The 16826-nt window shown below is 48.0% G+C and overlaps 2 long non-coding RNA genes across 2 annotated transcripts; both read right to left on the bottom strand.

The window, feature by feature from the left end:
• Positions 1 to 1098: 1098 nt before the first annotated feature.
• LOC309362691 lies at positions 1099 to 6479 on the bottom strand. Its single transcript, XR_014165087.1, has 4 exons — positions 6383 to 6479; positions 5867 to 5982; positions 4597 to 4645; positions 1099 to 1672 (listed from the first exon to the last, which is right to left on the bottom strand). It is a non-coding gene; the product is annotated as an uncharacterized lncRNA (long non-coding RNA).
• Positions 6480 to 7594: 1115 nt separating this feature from the next.
• LOC309362614 lies at positions 7595 to 13534 on the bottom strand. The gene is made up of 3 exons (XR_014165040.1): positions 13433 to 13534; positions 12154 to 12205; positions 7595 to 7657 (listed from the first exon to the last, which is right to left on the bottom strand). It is a non-coding gene; the product is annotated as an uncharacterized lncRNA (long non-coding RNA).
• Positions 13535 to 16826: the final 3292 nt, after the last annotated feature.

The raw sequence follows: 16826 nt of genomic DNA, 5'->3' as shown, positions 1-16826 counted from the left end.
TTTGATGCCATGTTAGTGGTAGCAGTGCAACTGATGGCCTCATGGAGCACCTTTGCCATGTCTGCTTTTTGCCAGTGAACTGGGAAGATATGGAAATAGGCAGCCATGTTGCTAGTAGACAAAGGAATGCATGTTTGCTACCACCCAAATCTGTCACCTGAGTCACACGGCTCGGCAGAGCTCATGATAGGCCAGCCCCAACTATGGGTGAGGTCAGAGACCTTTGAAAGGAGCAGCTCTACAGTCTGGACTACGATCCTCTCCGCAGTGTACATTGACAAACAGCATTATATTGATCAGATTGAGCCGGTCCACCCCCATGGGTGGCAATAAGTATTTTTCTTCTTCTTCTGAACAGGGGGGGTGGTAGGCCAGATCAGTTTGAGAATCTCTAGCGTAGAGTCTAAGCCTTGAACCAATCTCGTGAAGACAGAACTATTGGAGACAAAGAGCAAAATAAATTTGACTCCAACTGATGGCAGTTTCCAAGCCTAGTTGCATTCAGTGTGAGCAATTTTGATAAGCAGGCATTTTTTCCCTCCCTGCTCCCTCCACTGGCCCCACTCTGAAAATGCCTCTCTGAAAATTAGACTTGAAAGAAGTATTGCACTGATTCTAATGGGGGACTGGTTTTTAAGATGAATTGATAAGCAGGGGAAAGGACAGGGAGGAGAGACTGTGGGCCTAGGGGTGTAGGAAGGGCATGCAGCGTGTACCGGGTCACCCTGAGAAGGGGTGACAAAATGGCAGGCGGCACTGTTCGCTCGCTGCCTCCCCCCAGCTGTAGGGTGGCTGAGGCCCCGCGGCACTCCCCATCCTGTCCCTATGGGTGTTGCACGCACTGTCCCATCCCTTTGGGTGCCACACACCCCATGCCATCCCTATGGGCAGTTCGCCCCGCCCTTGAACGCGCCACACCAGGTGCCCGAGCCACTTCCTCCGCTCCTGTGTGGGCCACATTTGGCCTCTCTCCATCCTTGCTTTAAATCAAACCCTTATTCAAAGTAAACGGCAAGTATTTCAACTGTCTCTTAGGTGTTTTGACCGACTCTTCGGGTGGCAAGCAGTACTCATTTTAACACACAATCTGAGATGATAATTTGTTAAATATGTATTTTATTCTGGGCACAACAGATCCTGGAATAATACAGGAGATTAAATAAACTTTATATTTTTGCCACCAGCTTTTCAAACCATGAATCTTTGAGAAAAACCTTTAAATGGTGAGTGAATGGGTTTTACATTTCTCATTGTAAAATGTTTGTCTCTCATACAGTCATATCTCGGGTTTCAGACGCTTCAGGTTGCGTGTTTTCGTGCTGCGCACCGCGCCGAACCTGGAAGTACTGGAACGGTTTACTTCTGGGTTTTGGCGCTCGTGCATGCGCAGAAGCACTAGATAATGCTTTGCGCATGCACAGAAGTGCCAAATTGCGACCTGCGCGTGCGCAGACGCGGTGCTGCGGGTTGCGAATGCTACAGGTTGTGAAAATGCCTCCCACACGGATCACGTTCGCAACCCGAGCGTCCACTGTATATGCTTCTTTCTATCAGTCAATCAATAAAAACTGTTCTTTTCAGTACATGGTACAGATACAGTATCTTTGCAAAGAGTAATCAAAAGAATGTCTTCCGTTGAAGAATAATGTTTCTTCTATCGTTATTCATCTTTCTGTGAAAATGAAAACAGAAAAATAAAGGTGTAGTTTGTCATAGTAAGGAATGCTGCAAGAAAACCTACATTTAAAAAATAGGAATGAAGGGGAAAACAACTTATAAGCAATGTAGCCAAATTTCATAAAAGCAAACCATTCTCTCTCCTGCTAACATCCATATCCCTCTCCCACTTGCAGTGTGGCATACCTGGTGCCTGGATCAATTCCAAAGTCTAGGAGCTGCTCACCAAGGGTGCAAGCCTGCTGCCTGAAGGATTCTGTTCTGCCATTGAGTCTCTCGCAGGAAATGTGCTGGTGAAGTAGCACTTTGCATTCTCCTGCTCTCTCCTTGTGACCATATAGTGTTTGGCATTTAATTGTTTGATTTGGATCTGGATCCTACTTGGGTGTTCCCTAGATTGGCCCAGGTTGGGTCAGGGTGCATGTGCAGTGTGTGCACAGCCCTCAAAACTAGTTAAAAATACAGAGAAGTTGTGAAGTCTTATAAAGCCCACTGACCACAACCCCTTCCTTCTGATTCGTGCAGGTACAAATGATGCTGCCAGACACAGCCTTCAACCTATAGCAAGGGTCTATGAGACTCTGGGCAGGAAGGGCCTTGGGGCACAGGTGGTTTTTTCACCACTCCTTCCTGTTTGAGGTTGTGGTCCACAAAGAGAGGAAAATAGATCTTGAGAGGGAAGGAGACAACATTACAGACGACACAAGAACACCTGGTACTGGGGATAATAGCTTCATGGATGCACAGGAAACTGAAGTGGTGCCACAGGTAGAAGAGGAAGAAGAAGAGTTTGGATTTGATATCCTGCCTTTCACTCCCCTTCAGGAGTCTCAAAGCGGCTAACATTCTCCTTTCCCTTCCTCCCCCACAACAAACACTCTGTGAGGTGAGTGGGGCTGAGAGACTTCACAGAAGTGTGACTGGCCCAAGGTCACCCAGCAGCTGCATGTGGAGGAGCGGAGCCGTGAACCCGGTTCCCCAGATTAGGAGACTACCGCTCTTAACCACTACACCACACTGGCTTTGAAACAGGTACCTGTTTCAAAGCAGGAAACTACAAGAAGGAAGCTGCTGGGGAGGGCTGACTTGTGGTTTCAGTTGTCTCTGTGCATTAGTATAGAGTATGGAAAACAAGCAAGATGAATTTGCGTTCTTAATACAGGGTGGCATATATGACCTAATAGGCATTACTGAAATCTGGTGGATGAGAATCGGGACTGGAATGTAGAAATTGAAAGGTATAACCTGTTCAAAAGGTATAGACTAACAAGAAGGGAGGAGGAGGAGCATTCTATGTTAAGGATGTGTAGACTGGTGAAGAACTCTATGACCTGGAACATGGAAGGCAAATTGCGAATATATGGGCACAAATTGTAGGAGAGAGAAGCATCAGTTACTTTACTGTAGGTGTCTGCTGTATGCCTCCAAGCCAGACTGAAGACTTGGATGATGCCTTCCTACAGCAGATTACCAAACATTCAAAAAGGAGAGATGTAATAGCCATGGAAGGTTTCAATTACCCTGATATCTGTTGGAACTCAAACTTTGCCAAGAATGTAGGGGCATGTACAAGAAATGAAGGAAAGGGGAAATCATGAAGAGTGTACATGAGTAGCCAGCAGTTGTAGGGAGAAGGTCAGGCAGGCCAAAGCTCAGACTGAGCTCAGGTTTGCAATAAAGGTTAAAAATAATAATGAAAGGTTTATTTGGCTATGTTCAAAGCAAGAGGAAGACCAAGCAAATAGTAGGTTCCCTGCATGGAGAAGACAGAGAAATGCTATTGGGTGACAGAGAGAAGGTAGAACTGCTCAAAACCTACTCTTCATCCAAAAGGAAAGCAGTGCCCAGAATAAATGATGCAAGGAGGGAACTACAGCCTAAAATAGGAATAGAGGTGGCAAGGGAACACCTAGCTACTTTAAATGAATTCAGATCTCCTAGACCTGATGCTGCAGCTCAAGAGTACGAAGTTACAATTTTGGTGGATCAGCGGAATGCTGTGGATGTAGTGTATTTTGATTTCGGAAAGAAATCCCCCATGATATTCTTGTGGAGAAACTGGTAAAATGTGTGTGAGTCAAGGTAACTGTTAAGTGGATTTGTAGTTGGTTGACTGATCGAACCCCCAAAATGTTTACTAATGGCTCCTCATCATACTGGAAAAAAGTGACAAGCGATGTGCCATGCTACAGGGTCCTGTCCACAGCTCATTGTTGTCCAACATCTTTATAAATGACTTGAATGAAGGAACTGAGGGGATGCTCATCAATTTTGCAGATGACACCAAACTGGGAGGGGTAGCCAGTAAGACAGAATTGAGATTCAAGATGACCTTAATAAATTTGAGAACTGGACCAAAACCAACAAAATGCATTTGAATAGGGACAAATGTAAGGTTCTGCACTTAGGCAGGAAGAATCAGTTGCACAAATATAAGATGGGGGACACCTGGCTTGCCAGTCGTACTTGGATCTAGGAGTTTTAGTAGATCACAAGCTTGACATTGAGTCAACAGTGTGATGCTATTCTAGGCTGCATCAACAGAAGTATAGTGTCTTGATCAAGAGAAGTAATAGTATCGCTCTATTCTGCCTTGGTCAGATCACATCTGAAGTACTGTGTCCAGTTCAGGCACCACAATTTAGGAAGGATCTTGACAAGCTGGAATGTGTGCACAGGAGAGCGACCAAGATGATCAAGGGTCTGGAAACCCAGCCCTATGAGGAACAGTTGAGGAAACTGGGTATGTTTAGCATAAAAAGAGGAGACTGGGAAGTTATATGACAACCATCTTCACATATCTCATGTGAAAGAGGGAACAAGCTTGTTTTCTCCTCCTCTGGAGGGCAGGACTCAAACCAATGGTCAAGTAATTATTTGAAAAGGGAAGCAAGTTCTGAACATAAAATGAATAGGTACCATTACCTTGCATTTGCCTTCATGCGCCATATTAATTTCCTTCTTGAACCTTGAATGTAGAAAAAAAACATAGAGTCACAATACTTATTCAGATTAACACATTCCACAAACTCACAAAATAATCTGGGCAGGGGTGGCTAATCTGTGGTCCTCTGGTTGTTGTTGGAGCACAACTCCCCTCATTTCTAACCACGGGCCATGCTGAGAGAAAACTGATGTCCAACAATCTTTGGAAGACCACAGGTTCCCCATACTTATTACAGATACAGTCCAATCCTATTCTCGGGTCTAGTTACAATGACATAAACGAAAAGGCAACCACAAGGTCAGCAAAAACTGCCTTGGACTGCACCATTCTGCAGCACAATATTGCACTGATGTTGGAGTGATGTGGTTCTAGATACTAGGGGCGGCTGTACACCATCTTCTCCATCTACAGTGGTACCTCGGGTTAAGTACTGAATTCGTTCCGGAGGTCCATTCTTAACCTGAAACTGTTATTAACCTGAAGCACTACTTTAGCTAATGGGGCCTGAGGTACCACTGTATTTCTATCTGCCTTAAAAGCCCTGTGCAGTCTTTCTCCCTGTTGCTGGGGTAGCAACACTAACGACAGCCACGTTGCTGGCAGATGTGGATTCTCCCTTTGCTCCAGCAAGCTGGAGAGTAGCAGTATGTTCTACATGCTCTGTTGTGCTGGTGCTGTTGTTTTATAGCTGGGCATGGAGTCAGTGGAAATATGACACAATATGTCGCCACAGCCCCAGAACCCAAGTGCTCTGTGTGGTGTTTTGTGTTTGTGCGAGGGTTTCTTGGTCTTTCAAGCCACTGAAAAGCCCCTTGAAACTGAGGAAACCACTGAGGTTTTCTCTCATACCACACCTTTAAAATGCAACCAACGCACACATTTAAAGCACATGTCACCCCTGAAAGAATCTAAGGAGCTGTAATTTCCCCCCTCACAAACCTACAATTCCCAGTACCCACGGGAATTGGGGGTTAGTAATGTGCTTTAAATGTGGATTGGATGTGCTTTAAATGTGTGGTGTGGCTCTACCCTGAGAAACAGCAGCTTGCAGAGTGTGGGGAGCTACTGCTTGAAGGAAAGAGCCACGTGCAGCCTTAGGTGTACAGAATATTCCTCTCTGGAACCCAGACATATATCTTTCAATCCTGCTTCACTGTCAATACCTTTTAAGTGCAGAATTCCATTAGCATTATTCCAACTGTGCTTTTTGCTGCAGGAAATCCTACAGTTCGGTTGACTTACTGTTTTGCAAAACACAGCATGCATAAACTGCTATACGTTATGTCCTCCGTGCTACAGACGTGTTTCTCTTCCCTTGCGCATTTCAGTGCGGGTACCCGATACATTCTGCATTTATCCTGCAATAATAATATAAATTTTCCATGCTGAACGCCTGAACAATTGAAATGAATGATGATTTTGCAATGAATGAAATGAACAATGAATTTGCTTGTTGGGGGGGGGGGAATTAGATGGCAAAAGTGGTGCACCACTAGGCTACAGGCCACGATGGCTGCGCTCTGCCCCTGAATACCAGTTTCTGGAAACAACAGGAATAGCAGATTGCTCTGGTGCCCGAGTCCTGCGTGTGGGTTTCCCACAGGCATCAAGTTGGCCACAGAATGCTGCCCCATTTGAAAACTAGCTTATTTTTGATTTTGGTATATACAGTAATAAAAAATAGTATGATTCTGCAGCGAGAGCAAATGAGGAACATAATATCTTTGAATTCATTTTGATTATAAATTGTACACCTACATCTTCCTCCTCCTTCTCTTCTTCCTTTTCCTGTTCCTTCACCTCCTCTTCCTCCTTCTCCTTCTTCTCCCCCTCCTCTTCCTCCTTCTCCCTCTCCTCTTCCTCCTTCTCCCCCTCCTCTTCCTTCTTCTCCTTCTTCTCCCCCTCCTCTTCCTCCTTCTCACCCTCCTCTTCCTTCTTCTCCTCCTTCTCCCCCTCCTCTTCCTCCTTCTCCCCCTCCTCTTCCTTCTTCTCCTTCTCCTTCTCCCCCTCCCCCTCCTCCTCCTCTTCCTCCTTCTCCTCCTCCTCTTCCTTCTTCTCCTCCTTCTCCCCCTCCTCTTCCTTCTTCTCCTTCTCCTTCTCCCCCTCCCCCTCCTCCTCCTCTTCCTCCTTCTCCTCCTCCTCTTCCTCCTTCTCCCCCTCCTCTTCCTCCTTCTCCCCCTCCTCTTCCTTCTTCTCCTTCTCCTTCTCCCCCTCCCCCTCCTCCTCCTCTTCCTCCTTCTCCTCCTCCTCTTCCTCCTTCTCCCCCTCCTCTTCCTCCTTCTCCCCCTCCTCTTCCTCCTTCTCCCCTTCCTCTTCCTCCTTCTCCCCCTCCTCTTCCTCCTTCTCCCCCTCCTCTTCCTCCTTCTCCCCCTCCTCTTCCTCCTTCTCCCCCTCCTCTTCCTCCTTCTCCCCCTCCTCTTCCTCCTTCTCGTCCTCCTTCTCCCCCTCCTCTTCCTCCTTCTCCCCTTCCTCTTCCTCCTTCTCGTCCTCCTCTTCCTCCTTCTCCCCCTCCTCTTCCTCCTTCTCCCCCTCCTCTTCCTCCTTCTCGTCCTCCTTCTCCCCCTCCTCTTCCTCCTTCTCCCCTTCCTCTTCCTCCTTCTCCCCCTCCTCTTCCTTCTTCTCCTTCTCCTTCTCCCCTTCCTCTTCCTCCTTCTCGTCCTCCTCTTCCTCCTTCTCCCCCTCCTCTTCCTCCTTCTCCCCCTCCTCTTCCTCCTTCTCCCCCTCCTCTTCCTCCTTCTCCCCTTCCTTGTCCTCCTTCTCCCCCTCCTCTTCCTCCTTCTCCCCCTCCTCTTCCTCCTTCTCCCCCTCCTCTTCCTCCTTCTCCCCCTCCCCCTCCTCATCCTCCCCCTCCTCTTCCTCGTCCTCCCCCTCCTCTTCCTCCTCCTCCTCCTCGTCCTCCCCCTCCCCTTCCTCCTCCCCCTCCTCTTCCTCCTCCTCCTGCTTCTCCCCCTCCTCTTCCTTCTCCTTCTTCTCCCCTTCCTCTTCCTCTTCTTCTTCTTCATCCTCCTTCTCCTCCTTTTCCTCTTCTACCTCCTAGATAAATTGGAAAAGAAAAGTTGTGTTAAAAGTTGGTTTAAGAGTATACATAATAAAACTTGCATTTGCTTTTCTCATATCAGTCCTTGAACTTGTATTGTAATGTATGCTAAACCAAATCTCCTGCAAAGGGTTATCAACATCGTAATTTTTTATCTCCCAATTAATACAGATGTTTGATTGGACAGGCTGTCTCACTTATCCCTCCATGGAACAGGTCACTTTCTTACATGGTGCTTGAAATGACACTCAGTAACAAAGCTTACTGTCTTTAATATAACAATTGCTACTGATTTTGTTTACATTTATGCACATGAGAAAAAGAAAACCCAGAACAAGAGAATCAGAACAATTGCTCTACATAAAGCAGGCATGGCCAAACTTGGCTGTTTTGGGACTACAACTCGCATCACCCCTAGCTAACAGGACCAGTGGTCAGGGATGGTGGGAATTGTAGTCCCAAAACAGCTGGAGGGCCAAGTTTGGCCATACCTGACATGAAGGATAGACTACTGAAGACTCAAGCGCCAAATCTAGCCTCCAAAGGCTTTCCAGCTGCCACTTCCAGCACAACCTCAGCTCCCTCCCCTTCCAACAATATTATTCATCTCAGATTTTTATTTCTTCCAAGCTAACACATAGTTTTTGCAGTATGAATAGTGTTATGTACTGAGTTGAATAGGATCCAAACTGCATCAGTCTGATTGGTCCTAGAACAATAGGATCCAAAATGCAGCAGTCTGACTGGTCCTAGAACAATAGGATTCAGAAACTCAGGCCGGCCCAATTCACCCTCCAGGACGTAAGGTCCCCACAATGGGGGTGGTGATCTTCAGGGTGCAATACCGAGGGCGGACGCGACACTTGCTTGTGGTCAAGGGTCTCTACATTAGCTTACTGGGATTGGCATGGTTTGGACCACTGGGGCTAGCCGTCACCGGGGTGAACCACACTAGCTTACAAGTGGACGTGGGCGTTATATGCAAGGAATTTCCGGGGGTTTTCAATGGGAAATTGGGACAGTATACGGGCCCCCCCAATTGCTCTACAGCTTGACCGCGCAGTACGACCGGTCAGGCTCCAGGCCTGCTGGGTCCCGTTTGCCCTGAAACTTCATATAGACAAGGAATTGGACCGGCTCGTGGAACAAGGAGTGCTGGAGTCAGTGCCTAATGCCCCCTGGGAAACCCCAATCGTCACACCCGTCAAGCCTAATGGTTCGGTCCGCATCTATGCAGACTACAAATGTACCATAAACAAGGCCCTCACGGCCCATGCATACCCAGTGCCAGTGGTCAGCCATGTCTTTGCCACCCTGGCTGGGTCAAAATTTTTTGGCAAGCTGGACTTGGTCCAAGCATATCAACACCTGCCAATAGATGAGGCCACAGCAGTGGCACAGACGATTGTGATGCACAGAGGAGCGTTCAGGGTAAAGCAGCTGCAATTCGGTGTCAGCGTGGCGCCAGGCATATTCCAGAATCTAATGGACTCTCTCCTTAAAGGGATTCCTGGCGTCACCCCCTTCTTCGATGATGTGTTGATTGCTGGGCCCAAACCAGAGGAGTTTGAGGACTGCCTCCGCACCGTTCTGCACCATTTCCAGACGGCGGGTCTCAAGGTGAAGCGGGAAAAATGTCTACTAGGAGTGCCTCAGGTAGACTTTTTGGGATTTATGGTGGATGCAGAAGGGGTCCACCTGACTGGGGACAAGGTACGGGCCATTTGTGATGCTCCAGCGCCCAAGAGCAAGACTGAACTTCAGGCCTTCTCGGGACTATTGAACTTTTACCATTCCTTCCTTCCCCACAAGGCAGCGGTAGCGGAGCCCCTACACAGACTCCTGGACAAGCCCCTTGGGTGTGGGGCCCCTTGGGTGTGGGGCCAGCACCAGGAGGCCACATTCCAGGCAGTCAAGAACTTGCTTGTCTCAAACTAGGTCTTGGCACATTTCAACGAGAGGCTGCCGGTGGTGCTAGCATGCGACGCCTCTCCCTATGGCATCGGCGCTGTCCTGGGACACCAACCCCAAGATGGAAGAGAGGTACCGGTGTCATACTTTTCCCTGACACTCAACGCAACCGAGCGGAACTACTCGCAAATCGACAAGGAGGGTCTGGCAATCGTGAAGGGAGTAAAAAAATTCCATGATTTCTTGTACGGGTGGCCCTTTACCGTGGTGACTGACCACAAGCCGTCGCTTGGCTTGTTTGCCCCCGAAAAGCAGAACCCCAAGTACTGTCTCCTCGCATCCTCAGGTGGTCAATTTTCCTTGCCAGCTACCAGTATGCACTGATTCACCGCCCTGGGAAGGCGATGGGCCATGCGGATGCCCTCAGCAGGCTACCACTACCGGAAACAGGCCCTGACCCAGCACCTGCACAAGAGGTTATGAGCCTGGAGCTGCTTCCCGTCCGCCCTATTCAGGCACAAGAGTTTGCACACAATTCCAAGAAAGATAGGGTCATCTCCCGGGTCCTGGACTGGGTGTGGAGGGGATGGCCCAGCAGCAGCCCCGGGCCAGAATTTGCCAGCTACACAACCCACAAACATGAACTGTCGGCCCACAAGGGGTGCCTGTTATGGGGAAGCAGGGTCGTTGTTCCCCAGCTCCTCCGCAAAAGGGTCCTCACAGCCCTACACAAGACACACCCAGGGGTATTGAGAATGAAGGCTGTGTGTGCTGGCCGGGGATCGACGGAGAGATAGAGGCCTGGGTCAAACACTGCCAGGCCTTTCAAGAATCCCGCCCAGATCCCCCAAGGGCCCCAGTCCAGTCCTGGGAGTCCGCTCGAGCACCATGGTCACGCCTGCATGTGGACTTCGCTAGCCACTTTCAGGGGAAAACATTCTTCATAGTGGTGGACTCCTACACCAAATGGCTGGAAGTCGCACTGGTACCGTCCACTTCCATGTCCGCAGCCATCCGGGTACTACGCAGGCTGTTTGCAACCCACGGGCTCCCTGACACTCTCGACTCAGACAACGGGACCGCATTTACGTCATGAGAATTCCAAACCTTCACAGCGCAGAACGCCATCTGCCACATCCGTTCGGCGCCATTTCACCCTGCCACCAATGGCCAAGTAGAACGCATGGTCCAGACCACCAAGGACACCCTCCGCCGCATGACGCAAGGGGATTGGTAGTACCGCCTTGCCACATTCCTTCTAGCATAACACAGCACCCCCAGCCCAACAACTGGCCAGAGCCCCACTGAACTACTAATGGGTCGGCGCCTTGCAATCAGATTGGACCGCCTTCACCCCGATAGAGCTCAGGATGAGGTAGTGGTGGGGGAAGGCAGGAACCCCCGGACCTAACAGATGGGGGGGCACTGCTGGCACCGCCACTGTGACCAGATACAGCGACGATTCCCGGGAGAAAACCAGGAGGAGGAGGGTCAGAGGAGTCCCAAGGGAACAGTGGGGCAATGAGGCCCATAGAACAGGAGGGGCCAGCAGGAGAGGCAGAATCAGTAAATACAGAGAGGACACGCGAGGCCGAAAGGACACCGCAACCAGAACCACGACTGAGCGAGCTGGTTGCACCAGATTAAACAGCCCCATTACAGCCAGCATCCTTGGAACACGAGCCAGAACCTGAACCCCAGACCAGGGAACACCCCAGGCCGCAATGCACACGTAGGCCGCCAGCGTACCTCAGGACTATGAATGCGACCTCCCGGGCAGGACTGGAACTTAGAGGGGAGGGGTGTTATGTACTGAATTGAATAGGATCCAAACTGCATCAGTCTGATTGGTCCTAGAACAATAGGATCCAAAATACAGCAGTCTGATTGGTCCTAGAACAATAGGATTCAGAATGCAGCAGTCTGATTAGTCCTAGAACAATGCAGCAGTATGATTGGTCGGCATGAGCCACCCAATCCAGCTCCAGATAGAAGTGAATCCACAACCTGATTGGCCTACAGGAGAAGTCCGGAATTAGCCAATCACGTGCAGCCCATTGTGTGAATAATGTATATAAAGCAGATACTTTGAGGGGACTTTCATTCCTCCTCACCACTATGACCTGAATAAAGAGCATGAAATCACTTTGCGACTCTGAGTATATTTCAAATAGCAAGAGGTGTTTGGGTGTCTCCTTGAAGTTTCTCAGCCAGGAGACAAGTGGAAAGAAATGGTACTGAACATCTGAGGTACCCAAAGGACGGGTTCATCCAAAGTTTTTTTAGCTGCTCACACCAGGGAAAAGGAGATTTAAAGAGCCCTTTGCCTGCATTTCAACTTTTGTGGGAGTGAATTGGTATGTGAATGTACAAACACATGCACCCAGTGCCTTTAGCCTGATGTGCCTCTACAGAAATAGATATGACTCTGCAATGAAAGCAGTGGAAAGGCTTTTGTGGGGGACAACCACAATATATTGTGTGTTTTTTTATATTGTAAACCACCCTGGGACTTCACGGTGAAGGATAGGTAAGAAATATAATAAATAATAAATTATCACAATGCAATAGTGAGGTTTACCTTTGGCTTGCATTTACCCTCATGAACAATAGTTAGAACACCTCCACTTGCCCTAGAAAAAGAAAAATAATAAAGCTGTGTTTCGAGAGACTAAGGGTCTACTTCTCAATAGACATCCAAAGTATTGCACTGTAAAGAACACAGACACATCAGGCAATACAGACAAGAAACATATCCACTTTAACCCATGGGCTTACTTTTCAGTAGGCATGCATAGAATTGCATTGTAGAGAAAATGCATACCCTCCAACATTTCTCTGATGAAAATAGGGACATCCCATTCCATAATGATAATTTTAATATTTATACCCTACACACCTTACTGGTTTGCCCCAGCCACTGTGGACAGCCTCCAACATATATAAAAAGGTAATAAAACATTAAACATTTTTTTAAAAAACCCTTCCCTATACAGGATTGACTTCCGATGGCTCAGGAGTTGGATAACTCCATGCCCTCCAACATTTCTCCAATGAAAATAGTGACATCCTAAAGAAAAGTGGGACATTCCAGGATCAAATCAGAAACCGGGACGTTTCTCTAAATCAAGGACGTCCCTGGAAAAAAGGACACTTGGAGGGTTGGAAAATGGATGCAGGAACCAGGCGATACAGAGTGGGACCAAGCATCCCCATTGGCTGGTTGGGCCTGCTAGGGGAATGCCTGCCCAATGGCCAATAGCTGGCAGCTGGGCGATCCAGCCTGCTATTTGTTGAATCACTTATGGGTCTGGGGCCTGGCCACAGCACTACCCACCAATGAGGGTGAATTGACTTCAGCATCAGACACTCAAGATTATGTACATTATCCTCTGTTTCCTCCCCCACCCCCATCTTATCTTTGTAACTGTGATGCAGGCTAGGCTAAGTTAATATATCTACAAAAGCAGCAGCTCATCAATAGATTACAGGGGTGTGTGTGCAAGGACCCCATTCCCCACCCAGTGTACTGAGCCCAGGAAATCTTGTTGCTACCCCTGCCTGTATATTTCAGAAAGCTCTACTGGATATCTCATTTTCTACCTTCCCATACATTGGTTAATACAAATGTAGGTAAAGGCAAATGCCATGGAGGGATGTGGGTGGCTCTGTGGTCTAAACAACTGAGCCTCTTGGGCTTGCTGATCAGAAGGTTGGCAGTTCTAATCCCCACGCTCAGGTGAGCTCCCGTTGCTCTGCCCCAGTTTCTGCCAACCTAGCAGTCCAAAAGCATGCCAGTGCAAGTAGATAAATAGGTACCCCTGTGGCGGGAAGGTAAACAGCAGTACAAATGTACTCACCTTTTGGCCTTACAGAATAGACATAAATTGATATATGTTACACCGTTACTGCCACAGACAGGGTTTTCTATCATTGTGCAAACATCGTATGGAAAGTCACTGCACACATCCTATGAAACAAAATATAGAATATTTCCAAATACGATCCCTTCATTTCCATGGAGAAATCAGTGATGAAATACGTAAGTTTGCAAGTACTAGAGGCAGCTGCCCTAGCTTGCTTCTCTTGCCATCCCCACACCTGACCAATCCCTCCCCCTTTTATACTTCACCAACCTCTACACCTCACCCCAAGACTTAACCTTTTAAAGGTGGTGGTGGGAAGGTGCACCAAAGAGCAGTTTTCTGAAGCACCTGCTCTCCCTCCATTAAACTTCACTGCAGCTGTATTTAACAGAAGAGGGCAGGCACTTCGCAGAGCAATTTGCAAACCACTCTGTGAAGTGCCCCCGCCCCTTCACTAAACAGCTTGCTTGTGCTGCCCACCACCTGGGCTGGCTGCTTGCCTGCCTGTAGCAGCCAAATCTCCTTCACTGGATTTTTTTTTTTTTAGAGGGTGGGTAGTACATCTGTCAGGGATTGCAGGGGGCTGGACTTAGGGTGTATTCCAATTCTACAATTCTCTGATTCTAACTGCAGCTTGAAGACAACCTTATATTCTGAAATATGTCCCTAGTACTGTGCCAACACTTGACTTTCCCCATGGTATTTAAGAGCATGATATATTATACATGAGGCCAAGCCATCTTAAGCATATCCAGTGCCATGGTGCAAAGATCCCTCCAGCGCCCCCCCCCAGCAACTCCAAAACAAGGGAGGGGGCGGTGGAAAACGTCCTCTGCCTTCCCCACCGCCTCGATCCCTGGCATGGTGGCGGCGATGAAGCAGGAAAATGTGCTGGTGGACATGCTCTCCAGCATGGGGGGCACAAGAAGGCAGCCCAGGAAGAAGAAGAAGAGTTTGGATTTGATATCCCGCTTTATCACTACCCTAAGGAGTCTCAAAGCGGCTCACATTCTCCTTTCCCTTCCTCCCCCACAACAAACACTCTGTGAGGTGAGTGGGGCTGAGAGACTTCAGAGAAGTGTGACTGGCCCAAGGTCACCCAGCAGCTGCATGTGGAGGAGCAGGGAAGCGAACCCGGTTCCCCAGATTACAAGACTACCGCTCTTAACCACTACACCACACTGGCTCTCAGGAAGGCTGCATGCCGCCTTTTGCCAGGAAGCAGGAGGAGGACAACGACCGGGAGCAGGGCCATCTTTAGCAGATGCAGAGGCTTGGGATCTGTGGGGATCGCTCTCCTCCTGCGGAGGCTTGGGAAGGAAGCTGCACGCACGCCAACCATATAGTTGGCGGGGCGCAGCTGGTGGGCGTGCAGGGAAAGGGGGGCTGCCGGCAAAGCTGCGCAGCTCCCCCACTTGCTGGGGCAACCCTGAGAGGCCGGCGCCCCGGCACAACGAACCACTAAGACCAATGGGAAAGACGGCTCTGCATGATGCTTTAACAAGCTTTGGGATGACGCAACTGGGCAAGAGTGGGAGTTTGGTTACTGTTTTGCCTTCCAGTTAAGCTTTTATGGTTCATGATATCTCTTCCATACATTTTAGAAAGTGGTCTGTTTCTCTGTTCTATGTATCCAGACACCTTTTGGCAGCTTCTGCCTCTTATCAGCAGGGGAACACACAGCATCAAATTTAGCAGGACCCCGAATCCACTGTTTACCAGTTGGTGCAGGGATCTGTGTCTCCAGCATATTATCTGCAGGAATTTGCTGGAGAAGCAAACCCCAAAAAGATTGAAAAGGGGGTGGCTGAGACCACAGGGGTCCTGAGATGAGGAGACCTAACTCTTGGACAGACAGGAGGAGAGAGAGAATAGCTACCACCCCCGTGTTGGCCCCCACCAGGGTCAGTGGATCTCTCACCATTGGTAATGGGTTTCCCCCTTTCCTTTTAAAGATGTTTCTTACTGAGTGTTAATTTACTGTACCAACATAAAAAGACAAACTATAAAAAAATACCAGCTATCCAGAGAATTAACCTGTGGTAACAGGGGTAGTTGGCACAGAAGTTTAATATAAGCATAATAGGAGAAGATTTGACGTCATAACAAGATTTACCTTTGGTTTACATTTACCCTCATGAACAATAGTTATGCTCCCTCCGCTTTTCCTGTAAAAAGAAATGCAATAAAGTTGCAATGTAATAAAGAGGAAGTGTTTTCCTCGGTAGGCATGCAAAAGGCAGCATTGTAAAGAACATGGGCACACAAATAAGACAATACAGACAGAAGATGTATTAAGGAACCATCTTGATTCCATTGGTTTAAACTGTGTATATGAGCGGCCTATATCCATGTCCTACCCCTACCACACTTATGACATGGCAGAAAATGAACAAATATTCTTCTGTTTGTTTGTTTGTTTGTTTGTTTGTTTGTTTGTTTGTTGAACTTCTTACCTGCCCTTCACAATCAGATACCTGGGCTGAATAGAACAATATAAAAAAGTGGTATAAAAATGGGTTAAACAACTTAGAATCAGAAAAGTAGGATGAGTCCTTAAAATAATACCTCAGGAATAAGAAGCTAGAATCAAGACGCGTGCCTTCAAAATCTAGCAAAAACTGTGCATCTGGCACCTCTGCGGGGAAGGAGTTTCACAGCTAAAAGAAGGACCCCACAGCATTTAAGTGTAGAGCCGTGGTTCCCAACATGGGGCACATGCCTCACAGGGGGGCAATTTGATTTTTAAGGGGGGCAATTTTGAAGCTTTTTTAGACCAAGTTTTTTAGACCAAGGAAGTCTTTTAGGCTTCCTCCACATGAATAGGACACAAATGAATAGGAGTTCACTTTTTGACTAATAGGAATTTCATGTCACAGGGAGAGAGCATCAGGATTTTATAGATGCTTAGGTGGGGCACTGCCAAAAAAATGTGAGGAACCACTGGTGTAGAGTCAGCTTGAACTAGATGGATGATATAGCTTCACATCAGGTACATCCCCATTCTTGTAGCTGTTGCATTAAACTAAACCCACTAACCTCCATGCTACACAGAAGAGGCATTTGTTAGTATATGTCACTCCTGTGCTGGAGCAGACAGGACTGTCCTCATCATCGCACTTCACTGTTTCTGGGTATTTACTGCAGACATGTGGCTAAAAGAAAACCATTGGGAGAATATTAACCTATTATTTGAAATAGAATGTAAATGTGCTTTATAAGTGCCTTTTTATACAGTGGTACCTCCGATTACGAACTTAATTCATTCCAGAGGTCTGCTCTTAACCCGAAATCTTGAGGCACGCTTTCACTGATGGGGCCTCCCGCTGCTGCCACACTGCCACCGTGCGACTTCCCCTCGCATCCCAGGGCAAAGTTCGCTACCAGG

This window comes from Podarcis melisellensis (genome assembly GCF_964234715.1).
Source record: "Podarcis melisellensis genome assembly, chromosome: 2".
NCBI classification, from domain to species: Eukaryota; Metazoa; Chordata; class Lepidosauria; order Squamata; family Lacertidae; genus Podarcis; species Podarcis melisellensis.
This window is presented reverse-complemented; position numbering and strand designations above follow the sequence as displayed.